The sequence below is a fragment of the Motacilla alba genome, chromosome Z (assembly GCF_015832195.1).
Source record: "Motacilla alba alba isolate MOTALB_02 chromosome Z, Motacilla_alba_V1.0_pri, whole genome shotgun sequence".
Taxonomy (NCBI): domain Eukaryota; kingdom Metazoa; phylum Chordata; class Aves; order Passeriformes; family Motacillidae; genus Motacilla; species Motacilla alba.
Genome location: NC_052046.1, coordinates 46,043,622 through 46,065,383, shown reverse-complemented (window position 1 = coordinate 46,065,383; position 21,762 = coordinate 46,043,622). Strand labels below are relative to the sequence as shown.

The following is a 21,762-nucleotide window of genomic DNA, read 5'->3' as shown; positions in this document are numbered from 1 at the left end:
CCTTGTTCCATGTTTTGATAATATTCTTTAGAAAATCTGGAATTCTCATTATATGCAGCTTCTTACTTGTGCACCATGAAATTTTGCCTCCTCTATTATTATATTTACCTTTACAAAGAAAGTGAAAATCTGCTCTGCAGTTTTTACAGCATTACCTGCATTCCAGACACCTTCTTTCCCTGCCTGAAGGACACAGGGAAAGGAAAACAGCAATTCAAGAAATAGCAGGCTGAGTCTCCAAAGGACTGTTTCAAAAGACAAAACACAGACAATGCCACCTTGCTCTGATCAAATTTGTTTTGGTACTCCTACCCTTTCTTTTCTGAACAGGATGAACAGCAGAGAGGCTCTGCAATTCTCCTGTTATACGGGCTTGAATACTATAGGAAGGGAAGTTACATTTTTTTGTACAATTTGGATTACCTCTGTGTTTACAGGAAGCCAGCCTTGGAAAGCTAGCCCCTACATAAACATGAGCAGAACAAGAGGCTGAGCTCAACCTGGGGATACAGTCTTCTCTAAGTAAGGCTGGCATGACTGACATGAGGAGCTTTACACTAAGCAAAGCGGAAAAGGTTGAGATATACCTGTAATTTCTACACCTATGACACAAGAAAAGGTAAATCTGGCAGATAAGAGTACAGTAATAATAAATAAAAAAGTAGAAAAGAGAAAGCAAGTCCTAATATGAATGAGAAAAGCAATCAGGTATGCATAAGAAGTAATTCAGAGGGCTGTGTCTAATATAGCTAGGATTTAGGGTGTAAACAATGAGAAGTAACCAAAATGTGATCAAGGAATTTCCAGGCCTGTGTTTCATTAATAGGCAAGACTTCAGAAAAGACTTTTAAGGAAAGAATAATTAATATGCAGATCAATTGCAAACAAAAAAAATTATAACAGGATCTACAATCATTCTATTGTTTTACTGGGTAGGCTTTTCTAATAAAAGCACTATATTTTATAGACAATATCCTAGTTTTCCTTAGGTAAAACTTTTGCTATATGGAAATTCAGTGTCAGATGAATGATAGGTACAACAAGAGTGAGATGAAAAATAGATGGCTATAAGTAACCCATAAGATGACTGGCAGGAGATCATTAGAGAGCTCCAACACTCACTGGTGCTTGGTCCAACCTTGCTTAATATTTTTAGTAATAAAGCTAGAAGAAATATAACTTTGATGTGAAATCACTTAATCACACAGTGCACAGTGATGGACACACAAAATGCCTAAGAAGAATGGCCCTGAGGTCTGGATCAGAAGAATTGAATGAATCAGTATGAAAATAATAAGATCAATGAAAATAATAAGATCAATGAATTACATAAAATTTCACCGTTTATTGGGAGCTCATTTAATCTAGTTAAGGACTGGTCTAAATGCTCTAGTAACACTGATGTGAAACAGAAAAATAAAATTCTTGAACATATAATGTGAAACACTGCAACACTGCAGAGCAAGTAGAAGTTCTGTATAGATCCTTGAATTTATGTCACATATATTAAAGAATGAAACAGAAAATAGAATGATGGAGAAAAAGGAATTGAGAGACAGAACTAACTGAATACATGAAAACCAGATTTGCTTGTTTCTCACAGCAAAACAAAACCAAAGAGAACTCATGTCTGGTCTTCATGGGAATTTCAGGGAAAGTAAGCACAGGATGAAAAATAACTGCTTGCACAAAAATAAATACATAAAATGAGGAGTGGATAAACTTCTGCTCAAAAGTGAAGGTTCCTACCTGTTAAAGCAATCAAAACCTAGGACAGCCTTTACAATGGGAGTAGCAGAGGCAAGAAAACACTAGCTGGTTTTCATACTGACTTTGGTAAGTTGAAGGAAGGGCTATATGGCACAGTGCCTTCAACAGCAGAAAATGGCTCTGTGATGCAAAAGGTTCCTTATAGTGTTAGGAAACTTGCCTTTTTTTCCCCTTGGGTTCAACAGCTCATAAAGACTTTGGACTTCTACTCTTTCCCTTCCAGCTGATCCCTGTTACAACTTATTGGCTGTGAAAAAGGAGTTCCTGAGACAGTACAGAGTATGACCACCAAGAACTAGAATGATTAATGCCAGAATGAGGAGGAAATAAGAAGCCAGCAATATGCTTCACACTTCATCCTGCAGATGTGGACTGACCCAAGCAGGATATTCCCCAGATAGATCTTTCCTGACTGAGAAGGTGACGAGTGTGTCACTCCAGCCACAGGGTCCTGTTCCACATGAGACTCTAGAAAAATGCTGCTCTGCAAACAGCACCAGAGAAAAACAGATGGGGTCAGAGGGTATGTGATTGCCCCTTCTAGCAACAGCAATATTATATCAGCTTAACCGTAACATCAAATCTAAACGCGTGCTGAATGTGGGCTAGTTCAGGGCAAGACCAGCTTGGGTGGCTCTGCTCCATGCTTGTAGCACTGGTGCTCTGGGGCGTGTCATCTGGAGACAACCAAACACTTCACTGAAAAGTCACACCTCAGTCTGGCTGAGTTTACTAGCTGATTTCAGCACTCCTGGTGCAGATCTATGCAGCCCATTTGAGGATAAAAAGCCTTGGCTGAATCTAATGACTTTTGGGCCTGGGAGTGAAAAGGCTAAAGAAAAAGGGTTAGATTCTGTGAATCTCAAGCACCAACGTTTTCCTCAGCTAGGCCAGAGCAAGCACTGCTGTAGAGCACATAGGTCATAGGTTTTAGTGCTGAAATAAAATCTGTACACAGGCCCTTTCTCTTTCCAAAAGTGTGCAGCTTAACTTTCAGTGAGCTTCTGAAATGGATTTACTCTTCTTTATTTTCTATATTTTTAACACATCTTTTGTCAAGAGGCAATTTCTGAATTGACAAGAAAGAGATTTCAAAATGAAATGAAATGTTTCTCCCCAGTCCCATACTTCATAAAGGCAAAACCTTTACATGCAGCACAAGCATTTACCTAAAATTTCCATTTCTCTTTACTCCCACAAGGCCCAAGATAAACAGTACCCTAATAAAAGTTGATAGCACAGGCTCTGTTCAAGTGAAACCACTTTATAACTTCACCAAGTTTGTTCTCTGCCAGGAAATGATTGCTTTTCCAGTTCAACCCATGAATGCTGCTCTGCCTTATGTCTGCTGGCAACAACTTCTCTGTTTATGGGTGGGCTAAAAAAGGAGGATTCAAAGAGTAAGTTTAGGCCTCAGCTAATGGTGCTATGATTAAGATTTGGTCCTATATTTTACCACACCTAACATGCTAGTTTGGGAGGATGCGCAAACAAACAAGAAAGTTACAGTAACATAAACCATAATTCACAATCCTTCTGATTTTCTTCTCCTTACACTTACATCAGTACATCTCCATACAAATCAAAATCAGATCTACAATACAAATGAAACCAGTAGCAGATTTGATTTTCCTATACTGTGTTAACACTACCACATATTTTTTTTCTGTCAAAGTCACTTACTTTCTTGTAAGTAAAATCCACGCCCAACGGAGGGAGTGAATACTAAAATTAAACTATGCCCTTGACCTGCACCCAAAAGCAAAGCACCTCAACATTAAGCTACATACTTTAAGTGCATTCATAGGAATTGTCCAGGCTTGAGGAATTATAAAGAAAATCTAATATAAGACAAAGTCTTAAAGTTATACTTCCCTGCTTGAAAGTTTTATGTAATCATCAGCTAGAATAAAAAAGAAATTGTGCTACATAGCTACACCTCATTTATTGTTCTACCTGTACACTGCCTTCTTCACTTGGAGGAAAAAAAAATAGTAGGTTTTTTTCAGAATAAAATTTTGTTACAGGCAAAACTGTCTGCAGTTGAGGAATTGTACTTTAAATAATTTATTGTCATGCAACACAAATCTCTGATCATTGACTTGAACTCTGAGAAAAACAAAAAAACAACTGCATTTATATAAAGAAATAATTTTTTCCTTCCCCAGTCCCAACTTACCTGACTTTCACCAGAGATTAAGTTCTACCCATTCACATGGATCTAGTGAAGCAAAAAGCAGTTTAAGAGGTTGAAGGGATGCACATGACAGATTTAGTCTGCTTCTCTCCTCTTAGGATTTCTGCTGCCAGATGCTAAATAGCTTGTTTCAGCTTCGTGCCTCATCATGGGTTGTTCTGGTCTGGCTGTGGGCTGCAGTATTTTGGAGGTGTCCTGCTCCATGTGGCCCATCCATGGGCCCCCAGGAGTGATCTTGCACACTACTGCTCCCTCCTATTTCAGCCTGACATATTTGTGTCCAACCTACCACCCCCACCACTGCCATGAACATCATCAACTCTTGGTACAGGAGTCAACATCCTGAGAGCCTGGACATGTTTTTATTAGATACTTTATGGAGCAGAATTATTTCGGGCAAAACTGCCAGAACAGTTGCAAGAAGAATGATGGATAACAGAAATAATCACCAACAATACAGCTTGGAAAATATGCACAGAAATATCTAAGCACGAACAGTAGAGGAGAAGGAAACAGCTCAAATGAACTTCTACAAAGAAAAACAAGATTTGGACATATGAATCTAAATGTGTCAATAACTATCTATCAGAAAAACAATTTATCACTGAGCCTTTTACATATCAGAATCAACTTCTAAAATAATTCCAGGGCAGCAAGGCTTACCTTCATAGTCTGACCAAAAAAAAAACCCCAAGCAAACAAGCATAATTAGCGACCTTTCAGCAATTTCAGTAGCTTCAGCAGGGAAAGCAGGAGAGTGAGCTTTCCATATCCACAGCTCTTCAGGTCTCTACTTTTGGCTGCTCACAAATGAAGCAGATGTGCAAGTCTATCCCTGGAAAGAAATACTTCCTACAATTTATTACAGCTGCAGGAAGGCATGTGAAAGTATACCTCATTAACAATTTATTCAAAACTGAGAACACTAATAGAAGTAGTCCAGAGATGCATTAAATCAAAAAGGATCAGAATATCTTTATGCCAAATCTGTGTCAAATGACAGAATTGACCTGATTTATAACTACTGTGTTTACAAGGACATAGCACCAGTAAAAAAACAAAGAACAAAAACAAACAAACAACCACAAATCAAAATAACAACAACCAAAAAACCCCAGATTCTTGAAGTAACACAAAGACGTAACAGACATTTGAGGGATGTGTCTAACAGGCAATTCAAGCAACACCAACCTTCTTGAACTGATACTTGGAGGTGTTTATTTAGCTTAAACAGTTTACTTACAAGCCCTTCTGCATTATTCAACCTGTTAACGCAGACTAGCCCTGGGAAGCTTCTCTCATACAGAAAAAGGACTTTCTTTAAGTCAAGCCTTGCTTAGGCACACATCTGACAGTATCTTGCCTCAGCTGATGCTAGAATTTTTTAATTGTTTGCAACAGAAATCTTGTTATTGCAAATGAAGAGCAGGGAAAAACTAGCCTTGAGTAAAAAGACTCTTTGTAGAAAAAAGACATATTACAGTCTTAACCTAAGGAATTTAGGATTTAATAGCAGAAGACACAAGTATATTCTCAGAAAGGAAGATGGAGAGACCAAAAGGAGACTCAACTGTCAAAGGAACTAATACATTAACCATGTTAATGTGTTTCTAGGGGGTTTACATACAGAATAACTAGGCAAAGTGAAATGAGACTTCTTCAAGCACAGGGACAAAAATATATATATAAAAAAAAAAAAACCTTGTGGGGGAAAGAAAACCACCACAGCAGTACTATAATAAATTTCAGAGACATGACAATAAAGACAAAAAAATAGAATATCTCTAGTGTATGAAGAGCTTTTAAGGTAAAGAGAATAACCAATTTATTTTTAAAGACTCTTGATGGACTCAGTAAAAAGGTTAAAACTTTATAATCTTAAAATTCAGCACCGTGTAAAGAGATAATGTAACAATGTATCTGGAAGGTGATGCAGAGGAGGATCAGGAAAAAAGACGAAACTCAAGAGATGGGGAGGAGAAAGAGGGCTGTCAAGAGAAATAATGATTTAAGGAAGAAAATAAGGCCTTCTTTTAGACCCTTGTAAAGGGCAGCAGATTAGCCGTAAGAGATGTCAGAAGCTGCATTCAGGAAACAGTGGTAATCTGATCTGATTACCATACTAACAGTACTAACAAATAGAAATAGTTAGAAATTAACTAGGGAAATAATCAAATTTTTCAAAAGTATTTGAACAGAGCCTTGGGAAGCATGAGGATTTTTAGTTTATTTTTATTAGATGCTATTGATATTAATGTGACTATTTTTGCTGTTGAAAAACTGGACAATACTGCTCCAGATCTTCTCACTCCTCGGTTGCTCTTCAGGCAACTTTAGTAAAAAGTCAGAGTCACTACAGAAACCTGTAGTTATATGCATCCTACATTTTTAATCTCAGCTACTTACTGACATATTGTAAGAGCTGGCTGGTTGTTCCAGTCAAGCACTGAGATTCCCACCTACCGAGCTCTGATCTGATTCCTGCAGCAAGCAACTGTGTCAGGATATTGCTGTACACCTGTAAGACTTCCTGAGTGGATGGAACAACAATTTTTGTAAGAAAACTAACTTCTGTAACAACATATATATATATATATAAATATTTTGTTTTAATGTCTGTATTACATAGGTGAGTCATCACATTGATATATTCCTCCCTGCTCAAATGTATCACTTTATGACAGCAGTTTATCATTTCTGTGATTAATGAGTGTGGAAATATGCCCAAGGTGAGAATTTTTTCTTGGTATGAAGAATATCTAGATGATGTTCAGGTCTATAATTCAGTCATCAACCCAGTATCCACTATAAACATACATATCACAGAGTCCATGAATATTAGCCTAAGGACAGCTACTCAAAACCTAGGAAAGACAGTAGAGAAGTAACTGCTTGGAAGGAAAAAGTACTCAATAAATTTACTAAGGTAGTGCTTGTTCATTTGAGAGGTGCTGGATTGTGCACAACAAGCAACAAAGCTGGTGAAGGATCTGGAGCACAAATCCTATGAAGACCACCTGAGGAGCTGGGCTTGTTTAGCCTGGAGAAAAGGAGACCGAGGGGTGACTTTGTGGGTCTCCACAACTGCCTGAAAGTATGGTGTAGGCAGGAGGGAGCTGCTCTGTCCTCCCAGGTAACAAGTGACAGGATGAGAGGAAAGGGCCTTAAATTGCACCAGGGGAGGTTTAGATTGGATATTAGAGAAAATTTTCTTACTAAAAAGATTGACAGGCACTGGAACAGGCTGCACAGGGGTCACCATCCATGGAGGTATTTAAAAGACATGTGAGTAGATGCAGCACCATGATTTATATTGGTTAGGTTTAAAATTGTACTCGATGATCTTAAAAGGTTTTTCCAACCTAAATGAAAATATCATTTTCAAACATGTGATTCTCTGATTAAGCTCTTGTTAAGTCTTGCTATACAGCACACACAAACTCCACAGAGAGCAAAGGTACATTTTCTTTTTCTTTTCTGACAGGGAAAAAAAAATTACCTGGGTTCTGAAATTAAGAAACTGTCTTTTAAATTAACTTACATTTCATTTCTATTATGTGCTATTTAATTCTTTTTAGCTGAGGATCTATACCAGTGAAGCTTATCAACCACATTCATGAATCAGCAAGGATGCCTACGAGATCAAAGCAGCTTGAGCTTCATTGTCTGCTTAATCATTTTGGGATTAATTTAAAGTTCTGACTTACACCACTCTCAATAGAGAGCTCAACACACACAACAGAAATTAATCAAATTTTTTGTCAAACATTGAATGCTACGTCTAAAACTCTGTACCACAGTAGATCATACAGTTACATCATGTTCAGATGTAAATACTCTTTCTTAAAACCTTCCCTTATAATGGCGTCTTACCATAAAATAGAAAAGAGAAAAAGAAACAAGGATGGAGACAGCAAAGAATGATGAAAGAACCACTTGACACAACTCATACTAACTTTACCTGTAGAACCACGATAAGATAAAAAGATGCAGTGCACCTTTCCGGCATCTAATACATTGTAATGTCAGCTGGCTTTTTTGTATGGTGAAGTGCATTTGTATCAGTAAACTTCTGTGGAAGCATAAGATACAGAGATGCACTCCTCATTTTGGATAGTGTATATTGACACTCAACTACTGACTTCTAAAAGGCTTATGCCAAATTTATATAACCTGACCCTCCTCAATTATCTCTCCAGCCAAAGATTCTCACTGCTAAACTGTGACACTGGGTGATGTTGAAGACAATTTCACAGCAGACGGAATCACCAATTAATCCACTGAACACACAATAAAGAAGCACTGAAGAAAAGATTTTTGCTTTTCTTACAGAACCAGATTTCTTAAATCCCAGGTGATGCAACAGATAAGGAACTTCATGCAAAAGAGATCTTCCTACACAAAACTATTATTTGTACTACAGCAGCTGAATTCTTTCTGCAGAGTTCTGAAGAGCTGATGTCTAGAAAAAGAAACTTAAAACTCTCCTTGGGACTTATGTTTGTAAAGGGTATAATTTCACAAATTTTAAATGAGAACCAGCTCAAGATTAGTTCCTAACAATGGTAAACCATTTGAACATTCAAATAATTTAAATTGTCTAAATTTGTATGTCTAAAGAGCACTTCAACTATTCCACAATACGCAAACTTACAGAGAAAATTTAACACAGAAATATTATTTTTTCCCACTTGACTTATTTAGTCTTCCCCCAATATCTGTACTACGGTTTTTCCTGGTCCCTGAGTTAGACATTCCCTATATAATAAGATCTCCAAAATTAAACACAAAAATTCAGAAAGCAGTCCCTCTAAATAAATATATATAACATCAAGCAAATCAGAATGGAAAAGAATACAAGTACTCTTTCCTAACCTCACTTCTTTTTTCTTTCCTTGGAAATCAACAACATCATAATTTGGCACCAAGAAAATTATTTTTTGAAAGAAAAACAAAATACTTCAATAAAAATTTCAGTCATATTTTGGCTTTGGAAACAAAGCTCATATTCATAAGAAATTTTCTTCTTATTTTGGTGACAGAACAGGCCAGGAACTGAAAGGAACTGGATTTAAAGTGCTTCTTTTTAACTATAAACTGCTTATTTTCATTTCCAGTGTACCCTCCAAAATAAGGCCTTCCTCCTGCAATATCTGTTCACAATGCGAAGCTAACAAAAGCAATTGTTTGAAGAATTGGGACCTAAATTCTTCCAATAAATGTTTGTATTTTTAGTTGCATTCATGTTTATGTCTTTATATCATGAAGATATTTAGAATCTAGTAGCAAGAAAAAAAGAGCAGTAAAAGAGAACAAATGCACACAAAATGGCCATTTTTGCATACCATAACAAGAGATGCTAAATTTAACTGTATATTGATAACTTCCAACTATCCCAGCAAATATTAAAACCATAAGCAATCCTGAAGAAAGCAATTGTGTCACTGGCAAAAGTCATGAAAATAACTGAGCAGAAAGTACTGAAAAAGGTTGTCTTTTGAGTTATATCTGTTTTATAAAGTACACTTGTTTGCTTGAAGAAAAATGTAGCTTTCTTAATTGAAAATTCCCTTCATCCTCCTCACATTACTTATGTGAACTCCTTATGTGAACACACCTTGGATACTTCTGGAGTTTTCCATGTTCTTTTTATTTTCTTAATGAAAAATCTACAGTGAGTTATGGGCTTCTCTCCTCTGAAAGGCAACTACCATCAATAAAACACTGCTAAGAACTGAAGAAACACTTTAATTCCTCTTTCTCTCCTAAAATAAGTGGCTGCACTACAGAGAACTGGGGGGAGGAAGCCACAGCATTCAGGATCTTCAGAATACATGGATTTATTACTCTGCTATCCAGTCTTCATTTGCACTCATGAAGGAGCAGGGAAAATTTCTGGACTTGTGTTCAAGATATAAATATTTATCTTTTAAATTGCACAGTCCTCTGGAAAGCTGAAATTATTAATTACATTAATTTGTCATTAATGTAAGAAAAAATAAGTTATTCAAACCATTAAAATTTTACTGAAATCCCTCGTCCCGGTAATTTCACTCTATCCTGGTCTCTTTTTTCCAATGTTGATTGTAAAACTTCTGTCTGGCTCTTTATGTATGATGACGAACACCCTTGATTACAGTCTCTTATCAGAAAGGATTTAAGCATGGCTCTGCTCTAACCTTAACAGAAAAGCATCTGTGATTTCCCCCACAGCACAGAGGACACTTAAGCGTTTTAGTTCATTGGGTGATCAAAGACATACCTATGAGATAACACAACACAGTGGCCGGTATAAAAATCACACAGCCCAGCATTGCATCACTCACTTTGGTAGAGGGCAGGGAAAGGCTTCTGATGCCCACAGACATCAGGGCTGCCTGAGGTGTTTCTGTATGGCATCACCTCAGGCTGTGTTTTGTAGGCATGTAATCACAGACTTGTCCCGTCACACTAGTGAAGAACACGAAAGCTCTCATTTTGAGCTCAAGCTGTCCCCCAAAACCAAGACAGAAGACGGATTTTTTTCCTCAATGCCCACCAAATATTTATTGAGTACATGGTTATAAGTAAAAGCTGCATCAAACATTAAAGGCAGTGGGGATATACAGACATAGCTGTAGCATAACACACTGTTCTCAACAGCATATGAAATGTAAAGCCTATGCTTCAGTCCAAATCCAAGCCCAACTCACAGAACTCGTACATGTTTGTGTGTCTTTGCATGTGCACATACACATATGTGTGTAGTGGGATGCTCACACGTATTTTGGTAGGGGTTTTTCTGAATTCACACAGCTGGGAAGGTCGAGTGTGTTGATGTGTAGGAGGGAGTATAGATGGGTGGGTATTTGTGTGTGTGTGTACAAGTATGTGTGGGTATAGGGGTGTACATGTCTCTAACACTGCGTGGAGGTTTATGTAGAGCTCAGTGGAGGGATGTAGAGCTACGTGTATGTAGGTGAGACTGTGGAATTATTTGTGCGAGTGTGTGAAGGGACTGGCGTACATAGATGCGTACCTGCATCTATGTGAAGTGAGTACGGGGGAAATGCGCAGAGGCTTGTGTCCAGCTAGGGGTGTGTGGTGCAGCACCTAGGAATTAAGTGTGCATGTGTAGGTGTGGGTATCGCAGGAAGGTGCTAAGGTGTGTGCGCAGATGGGAAAGCACCAGGGGGTCTGTGCTGTTGTGTCTTCACTTAAGAAGATGGCAGAGGTGGGGGTGTGTGTGTGCAAGTGCACACACAACATAAGAAGCATATTTAACAGCATTTTACAGAGCACAGATTTTCAGTGCAGAAGCCCATTTTTAAATAAACATTTTTGACAGAACTTAACACTATCTGCTACTAACTTATACTTAAGGCTAGTTTAGAGTTTACTATAATTTCTGTGACTTTTATCACAACTCAAGAATTAAGTATGCATTTGGAGAAACAATGAGTACACATGGCTGGGTACTCAGAGATTATCCCATGACACTGATTTATAGGATTTCACATGGAAACTGTGAGCAGTCAATTTCTTTGAGAGTCTTCATAGTCCTGGTGTGCCTTGTATTAGCCTTGGATTTATCCAGAAATGAGAGTCTCTGTATTTTTCAGCACAATGTAATTTAACTTTAAGGTTTCTTCCAACCCAAACCCAATTATATGAAAAGCAGTATTTGGTTTTGAATTCATCTGATGTTACAACTTAATTTCTAAGCTTTAAACATATCATATTAAAAAACACCAAAATCACCCATTCAAAGCCCTCCCTGTTCAGAAAGAAACTACAGTGTTTCAGCATAGAAGGGAAATAACCATATGACAGCAGGATTTTAAATAAAAGAGCTTATCTGTATATTCAAAAAGAAAATTAAAAATAAGTAAAAATTTTGAAAAATTTTGAAAAAGTGAAGACAATGTTGAAGGTACTGGTCCCAAGGCCAGTATTTTCAAAGGAGAAAAAAAATCATAGCATCTGAAACTGGAGGTCCATTTCTGGAAATATAGATGTTAAATCCCTCAGTGTGGTGTGAGAGGTGAGCACAGAAACTGTACTATACGGCAGCTAATTCTACTTGCATTGCTTTGGTAACTATGAAAACATACACATCTGAACCAAATTGTGCAAGGAATTATTGACCTGAGTGACAAAGCAGAAAATTCACTTTATCCTACTTTCAATTGTCAGGCTGTTCCTGTAAAGTACTAAGGACAAGGACAGGATGTTTGCCACAGTACACATGTCACCATTTCTTAGGTGACTAGGCTTACTCCACACCGTTACCTTCAGGAACTCAAGAGACATCAAGAATTCCTCTGTCAGAAGTGGAGCGCAGTGCCTCCACACTATACCAACTCCAACAGTTCTCTCATAAAGACAAGGGAATGGGACACTGTTTAAGACATGTTAGAAAGAAGAGATAATGAGGAGCCATTCTTCCCTTCCCGTGTTTCTGATTTTCCCACTACTGAGTTGTGGCAAGTATTGCAAATTAAATAGTTTTCTTACTATATTTTGCCTTATATTGAGGGTCATGGCTCTTATATCCTTACCCCGAGCAGACTTAATATTCAGAATATTCAGAAGGGGTTTTTTGATGATGAACAAGGAATAAAGCAATGAAAGAGCCATAAAGCAATTTCAGTGAGGAAAAAAGAAAAGAGAAAAAGAGAGAGACAGATTAGAAGTTAGTAACATTCCAGACCCTGTTACTCAATAAGAAAGGGGAGGGAGACACCACCTCTCCCTTTGCAACTGTTTTTTTCCCTAGACAGCCATTTTTGAGGTTGTTTGTGAGGTAGGTCCCCATGTTCAGGGGAAAGAAGTAATACTTTCACCAGGAATACAAATAAATGCTTTTTCTTCTTGCTAAAATGTTCTTCTTCAGCCCATGCATGAGCATTCGTGATCGGTGTTAATAGATGAATTATTTACAGTGAAGAGTAACAGATTCACCACTACAAAAGAATATCACTAGATATAGTGCAGTTTCTTTCACATGGAGGGCAGGTGGTAGCTGCACATGCACAGAATTTTTTTCATCAGAAAGTGAAAATGAATCCAGTGTAAGACATGAATTCTTACAATGCAACACAAACTGCTCTCTTTCTGAAAGTACTTAATCCACCAAATTTTGCGCCTTATCACCCTCGTACACAACATGCAGTTTCTGACACACTGATCTTTTTTGCAGAAGATCCTAAAATTTGTCTGAAGATGCTCTTCAGTCATAAAAGAAAATCAGATTTTTGTACTATGGAATACAAAGAAGAGGCATTGCTGAACCCGCTTGACACCCGTGCAATTATCACTACTGAGGCACTGCCCAGGTACACTCTGGTACATGAAAGGCCAGGCCATGTCAGACAAAGGATCCACGTCCTAGAATACCCTCACTCCCTCAGTGGTCTACAGCAGTTATTTTGAAAGGAGTATTAAAAAATAAAAGGTAGTTTATAATGGCATCTCCAGTACATTCTCACATCTGTCAGCTGCCTGCAGCTGAAAAGTTTCTGAGCTAAATATGGTTTCTTGTTTAATAGCTTCTGGAAATTCTGGAGACCCCTTATTATGCAGACCTGGAACAAAACGTAAAACTTATTCCAGTTTATATCTATGAAACAAAATCACTAACAAAGAATGAAAGCATACAACTGGCCACATTATGTTAGATCAAATGAACATGTAGCCCTGTGTCTAAAAGTAGACAAAATCAGGTTCATATAAGAAACGTTTCCTTAAGTATTCCACCTTCAAACTCTTTTCTGTCTCAGAAACTTCCTGAGATCTATGCATTCCCAGTAACCGTCTAGGGATTTCTCATCCACAACCTTGACCAAAGCTTCACTTGAAACAATGTTTTGGTAAAAAACATTCCCAACATCACTTGGCGACAGTTTTCAACAGAGGTTCCAACCTCTACTGCCAGATGTGTGACAACACATCTCCTGCTTGATAGGAGATGGTTCTCAACAGCTTCATTTGATGCCTCTCAGATATTCTGAGCCTAGAATGGACAACACAACTTCACATTTCTTTAAAGTGTGAAATGTAGAACAAAAATTACATTTCAGATAGAGAAACACCACAAAATTCAAGAAGTGGATATATGGTCAATGCAATTTTGATAGTATAATTACAGACACCATATATGTAAGTTGCTTTTGCAAATGAAATATTCACAGATATCATGTTCTCAAACTAAAGAAGCATGTATAAATGAAACCCACTCAACTACTGTTATATCCTTTACAGCACTTCACTAAAACTACAGGAGGTGAAGTATCTTTGTGTGATCTGAAGTGGAAACTAGATTAAATTCTGTTTCAGTATGAGAGGAAAACCTTGCAACTAAATCATGGGCAAAGAGTCAAAAATTACATTATAATACAGATACAGAAATCACACTGTGCAGGATCCTGGCAATTTCCATACTCCTCACAAGCAAGGCGTATCTCAAAGCCCAAAATGATTCAAATATGGAACAGTAACACTGAAAACTTGAATGTAATAAAATATCAAGCAATTCTTAGTGAAAATAGAAAACAAAACAAAAAAACATCTCCCACCCCCTGACTTTGGTCTGATTCCTGGCGCCACTGGTTGAACAAGGAACCACAAGCATAGCGTATTTACAGCAAGCTGTCCCAATTGCATTGTAAGAGCCAAGAGCCTTTTCTCTAAACTGAGGCTTCAATCTACCCCACACACTGCATATTGCAGCTACATTCCTTTAATAAAGCTTCACGTTCACATTTTATTTTTCTCGTTACATTGTTTATATTACTCTGTATTAATTTCCTCTTTGAAAAATCCCCTAAACTGCTCATAAAACTGCCATAAAAAGAAGTGAACTGATACAGCTCAGAGATCAAGGAAGAGAAGTGGGAATATTTTTCACTGGAGATGCGAAGAACAGAACTGACTCCTGTACAAGTCTGGTCAGCAGATAAAAATTTGGGCTTTTTCATTCCAGAATTTGTCCCAAAATGGTACATGATGGTGTTTAAGAGAAGGCAACCATATTTCAGAAGGCATTCTGAGCACAGAAATACAGGTATGCACGATCTTCATGAAAGTATAGCCGGAACAGGAAATCCAACCAAATTTTAGTAAGTATCACATGTTTGAAAATCAAGTCAGACATTCTAAGTTGTCTTTGACAGCCACAAAGATGTATCCCTATGTACCCTGGCACTAAGACAGAATCACTCATATGGAAAATGAGGTAAAGTGTTAGTAAATAGCATTTTGAAAAATAACTGCCACAAAAAAAAAAAAAAGGGAAAAAAACTTAAAACTTACATTTATTACAAAGGAATTAATACACAGGCTAGAGAGACAATTGTGTTCATACAGCTATCCCATATAGATATTTATCCTTAAATCCCTATTTTCGTAAATCTTCTTGAATTTAAAAAAAAAAATAAAGAAAAGAAAAAAGTTAAAGGCTTAGGCTGATGACAAGCCCACTTGGCAGGAGCTACTATAAATATTGCAAAGTTTCCATTTCTTTCTATTTAAAAAAAAAGCACAAATATAGCCCTTTTATGTTCCCATTTAAGTAATCACTTCCAGGTTCCATACAGATCCATCCACATGAGTAAGACTTAAAGTCTGCTATTATGAACAGAAAGGATAAAACTGACTTTTGGCAGAAGTATTATTTTCATGTAGTTAAATCTTTTGGATTTCTACCACTTCCCTTTGTTGGCTTTCATTCTTCCACCCATCCCTACTTGCTTACCGGACCTTTAACTTGCACTGCCAAGCAACCTCCCTGCAAAGAGTACATCAGGGGAGAGAAAAAGGTGGTAAAAAAAAACCAAAAACCAACAACTTTGCTTTCCAATAATCTCTAACAAACAAGCCACAAAAGAACATTAAGTCAGCAGAAAACACTAGGCATATTACTGTTTATTCCTTGGAAGTGCTCTATCTTCTATCCAGAAGGGAAGCTACACCCACTGGAGCTCCACCTATACTGCTCTAGCTCAGCTGATTCTCCTTGGCTGGCAAGTCACCATAAGCATTTCATGGGAACATTTAAAGTCATACCCCAGAAAACTGTTAATCATAATACATTAACTGAAAACTCATCATAGAACACAAATTATACACTCTGAACCACAGCAGACATTCAAGACCAAATAATCATCAAAATAAATTACTATGAAAGCTCCAGCTTCTGCCTCTGTGCTGACTTACACTAAATTAAGCCATTGGATTCCCAAACTGTAACTCCCTTGCAGAAAACAAAGCTAACATTAAAAAAAATTAACTGGAGTTCACTTCAGATTTGTAGATGTTAATTTCAAAACTAATGATGTTGCACACCTCCACACCTGAATAATCAAATGTGGGATATATTCTAAGGAAAGTGGGACATATTCTATATGAAAAAAATATGTGGGACATATTCTAAGGAAAGCTTAGTTTTGTAAGTTACTTCATGAAAATGGGCCCCTATGAAGTACCCCTACCGACTATCAAAAATAACTAGATTCTTCAAACAAAATACTGTCTGAGAATCATAGGAGGGACAACTGGGAGAGTAACAGGGCAACATGTTGAGCACTTCGGATGTTTCTACAGAAATATCAGAAATAAGGAGAATAAACAGAAAGAACATTAAACTCTTTAGAATCAACAGAAATTGCCACTTAATCCACCTCACAAAGATTAAGGCTAAATCACAAACATGGAATTGGTGTGGAAGGGTGAAATGAACTTGCTAGTACAGGGCTGAAGAAAACCAGAGAAGGTCTTATACTGTTAATCAAGAACACATATACTAACTCTGAAGTTCAGAAAGAGTTGAGAAGTAGATTACTGAGTATCTCTGAACAAATACAAAGTGTGAAAAGAGTGAGGTCAATGACATGTTATTGGAAATCTGCTATATATCCCTAATCAGAGACAGGAATGCATTATGCTTATCTCTTAAGTAACTAGAAGCAGCATCCAGAAGAAGAGATGATAGTGTGGGGTCTTCACTGAGATATCTATGGGTGAGGAGGAAAACAGACAAAAAAGAATATACAGAAAATCCAATATAATATTTGAGGAGATTTCTTACACGAGGTTGACTTAAATCTAAGTAAAAGAGAGATGAGTCAAGAAACAGAAGTCAAACTAGTGGTCGTAAAATAACAAATTCCTTATTCTGTGGAGGCAAAAAACCCCAAGATTGACAGATATATTAAACTTTTCTTAAAAATTAAGAAAAAAAATTAAATAACCCAAACCTCCAAACAACCTCCAAAACTGATACAATAAGGAATGTTGTATTCAGAAACACATAGAACAGTATTCTAAGGATACTGGTAAATGCCTGGTGATGAAAATCTTAAAGAAAAATATGACAGAATTTGTCCCAAAATGGAAGAAACAAGAAGCACAGTACCAATGCAGCTATGTAAGGGCCTCTTCAAAACAAGGAAATATAAAAGAAATATTCCTTTTAAAGTTCAAAAATAAGGGCATGTGATGAATGATTAGTCATAATATAGAGGAATTACATAAACAGATATGGGAGAATCAGAAAGGCCAAAGCATACAATCAGTTAGACTTAGCATAGATACAGTAAAAACATGTTCTCTATAAACTGTATGTTTAAAGAAAACATAAAAATTAAGGTCCTTAATTAAGTGGGAAAGAAAACAATAACAATAATTAAGAGGCAGAAGATGCTTTCTCAAACAGTAGATTTCTTAATCAGTTTTTAAAAACTGATTGTGAGCTGTGGTTTGAACTAAGGAATATGATCAAAAGCTTGATAAGCAAATGCTGTACAAACTGAAGTTACTGTCAAGTCATTACCTCTATCTGATCCATCATGCCATCTTTCTTAAAGGCCCATCAGATGAGGGCAGTGTCCCCAGGTTCACACCTCATACAATGGATATGACCTCACAAGGCAGGACCACGTGTGTGCATACAAGGTGAGAAGAGGAGCAGCTGCCTCTTTACAGGGTTATGGGGATGTGAGAATACAGAAGGCATTTCTGAATGGCAGTCATGCAATATATCTTTAGTAGCACAGCTTCTGACCTTCTCTTCAAAACAGGCAACAGGAATACAAGCAAGATAAGTTAGGTGGACTCAGAGCAAACTGAAAATTTGTCTGCTCAAAGAGTAATTCTGGTTGCTGCAGAAACTAGAAAGGTAGGCTGTAAATGCTTAAGACCTAAAAACCCAATAAATTTTACTAAGGTATCATACTGAGGTGTCTGGGTGGATTACTTTGTTCTACAGAAAGAGTTGGGCTCAATTATGGATAATTTGAGAGATCTGTGGAACTGAGGTCTGAGATACCATTTCCCAGGTCCTGGAGAAAAGCACTCTGATAGATGATCACTTTCATTCAAAGGACATAAGCAAAGCAACCAGTGAAAGGGTCTTTGTGCTGCCTGAACAGACATGAAGCAGTTTAAAACAAAAGCAACAACCTTCTTATGTTTGAAGACAGTGATCTTCTTGTATAGACCTTCTTGATTTATCATGCTTGAATTCAGCTTTAACAGCTGTTAAAGAGGTGCCGTCAAGAGGCGTCTTTTCCAATAAGCAATAATCTGTTGTCTCTTCCATTCCATATCTCTACCTACAAGAGCAAAGCTAATATGCATTTGTCGCCAGTAGACAAGCACTGAGCCTAGATTAAGCCTGAAGTCTTACTGGCAGGAGATGAAAGTAAATTCTGGTCACAGTCCAGACGCTGATTTAATGTGGGAGAAGAGTGCAGAGCTAAATGAGCATGTTAATTCCAGAACTTAGTTTTCTCTGTTCATCTCTGCAGCAGAAAAGAGGTGAAGCTGGAAGAAGATGGGTGAATATACTGCAAAAAAATGTTTAAGCATGTGATTCAATTTTCAGAAAAAGCATTCAGTCTTAAACTGCAGGCATGCACAGACTAGAGAGAAGTGAAAACACACTAAGTCTCTTCTTATCTGAAAATGCCAATGTGGAATATTAGTGTCTTTAATGCAGAATTTCTCCACTGACAAACAAAATGATACACCAAGATAATACAACCAACAGCAGTGAAACAGAAATTAAATAACTGTGATTGTCTTCTATATAAGTGGTTATAAATTTGCAACATTGAGTTATATAATTAAATAGGAAAATAATAGTATCTAAAGGTACTTAACCTGCACTTACATCAATAAGCATCACTCTGGTATTTTGGTTGCCTTTACAAAAACCTTGAAAAAATTAACTTTCACTACCATAGCAAAGATTCTATAATTATTACAGAGGTATTATCCCCAAAGAAAATAAGTTAAACCTGGGTCTGTTTAAGTTCTGTCCTATCTTCCTGTTAAGAGAAGTTCTCTTTCAACAGGACTAGTCTTTCAAAAGTACCTGATATGTACATCAGATTCCTCCAGAATCTAGTTAATACTTCTGTATTTTCCAGTTGAAAAAAAAAATAAATAAAAAGAAGAAAAAAATTGGTGTTTCTGCTATGCTGCTACATAATCTTAGGAAACCTCTTCTAAGTGATCCAAACATGAAGAAACCAATCCCAAGCTCACTTTGTTCACGTCAAATTGATCAATGGGTGGTCTAGCTACATGAGGACACATTCCACAACAGTCTGGTGGACAGACAGAACAGGAAGCACATGACCTGACACCTACCATTCACTGGTTTTTACACAGTTAATTTCTCTCAGTTGCTGACAGATCTCTCATAATGTTTTCCAAGAGTTTTCTTTGGAAACCAGTGAGATTTTTTAAAATGACATGGATCTCAATCTGAAAACACTTCACTGAAGCGTATCTATTTCTAAGACATGCAGATTGAAATGCAAACCTTCCACAAATCTGAGGACAGGAAATCTTTCCCCCCCACAAAAAACTTATTATTCTCATATGATGAGCTACCCACATTCATCCACTTTAAAATTACTGCCAGTAGAAGACTTTCAGTACATATCTAATTCATCACTAAGAAATTTTTCAGTAGGAAAATTCTACTATTCACCCAGAAGGAAGGGGTGTCCATAAATGTGTGGGTGTTACATGGTAGTAATCATTATGCTTTGCTTTGTTTCAAGTTACTGGCTTTTAGCCCAGGTTTTCTACCCACCTAATTTGTCAAAGTGGCTAATTATCTCACACACATGAGTACTTAATAAACATTAGAATAATTGCTTTCTGCAGAGTGGGTAACCCTGAAATGATGGCATACTCTCTTTCTTCCCCCAAGATGAATCCATTACTTATTATTATGCTTATATCTCATTGTACCATGTAGTTCAAACTATGTATCTCCAAACCACAGTCTGTGCTAGACAGTTTAAAAGCACGATTCCCTTCTTAATCAAAAAATTAACTCTGCAGACTGGCTATGCATTGCAAAAAATCAGTGAAGTTGGGTTTTTTTTAAGTCATTTCTATATTTGCTGCCTATACATATGGAGATGTCTCATTTTCTAATGTGGTGAAGATGAAGGTTACTAAGCTACTACCATTACAGTAGTTATGCCATAAAAGAATGATGCCAGTGTAAGAACACGGACAAGAAAACCAACCTTAAACCCCCACATTCTTCAGCCAAACTCTATCCAGTTCTAGAACTGTGTACTAGAATGTGGTTACATAACTGCTGCTGTCAAGCAGCAATGCTGCTGTGCATGGCCACCAGTGCTAAAGTTGTGCCTCACTTCTACTTTCCAGGCTTGTCTGGCCTTGGCTTCTGTAGCCTCTCAAAGCTGGGCAGGGACTGAAGCTGATTATGTCTCAATTCCCCTCTCTGCAGCAAAGTTCCAGTGAAGACTCTGTGTAGTTGAGTAAGCCATTGTGCAGTTTTTTCACTTCCGGTGATAAGCAGCTGAAACTTAGGTTAATAATGTAGAATCCCACAGCCCATGGGAGAGAAAACATACCCCAAAGTCACTAACAGGGCATCTTGGGGAAGAAGACAACCTTATTCTTTTTGTTCGCAACGGAATCAATCTGCCTGGGACTGGGAACCAGTTAACAAGGGATACAGGAGGAGGAAAAGAGGAAATAAGATTTTATTTTCCACCTACTTCCTTCCAGAAACTCTTTCACCTCCAAGCAAAAGGTTTAATAGGATACCAATTTTTTCATGATTCCCACGCAAGTCCAAATGAAATTCCAATTACCTCATTTCTAAGTCAAATATTCCTGAACTGCAGGGGAAAGAGGCCAGTTATCTTCCTACCCACCCCAGAACAAAATCAGGGTCCCTCCTGCCTTTTTTTTTTTTTTCCCTCGGTTTATTTAGGCAATTTATGTTTTCACACATTGAGCCAAAGATAAGCCAGAAAAGGTTTCTTCTCCCAAAATGGACTTATTTTATTACATTGGATCATAACGGTGACTGAGAAAACACAGTTAAAAAGAAATACTGAACACCCTTAATTTAAACACATCATGATACACATCACCAGCAGGATAATATCTTTCATTGCTGAACAATTACTACCCGTTATATCCCAATACGATCAGAGTAGCCCTCTACGGCTCAGAGCTCCTTTGATGTCGGTGGAGATCTGCTTTTAAATTAATTCATAAGACGAGAAGCACATATATTTTCATTGCAACTCCCACTTTAATATCTCCTAAGTAGTACATACACTCTCCCATAAATGCGAAACAGATGAGCTTTCAAAGAATGTTATTGGTATAACTGAATATCTATGCTATCAATATCGAGTCTTTCAGTCAAATTGAGAACTAATGTTGACTTATCACTTGTCACTCTCCATTAATGAAAGCTGAGTATGGATATCAAAATTGTGCATGTGATGAGGAAAGAAATATTTTTTAAT

The 21,762-nt window shown here is 37.3% G+C and overlaps 1 protein-coding gene across 3 annotated transcripts in view; it reads right to left on the bottom strand.

The window, feature by feature from the left end:
• Positions 1-21,762, bottom strand: part of ROR2 (receptor tyrosine kinase like orphan receptor 2) — a 152,560-nt gene that overhangs the window by 92,914 nt on the left and 37,884 nt on the right. The gene's annotated exons all lie outside the window — the stretch shown is intronic.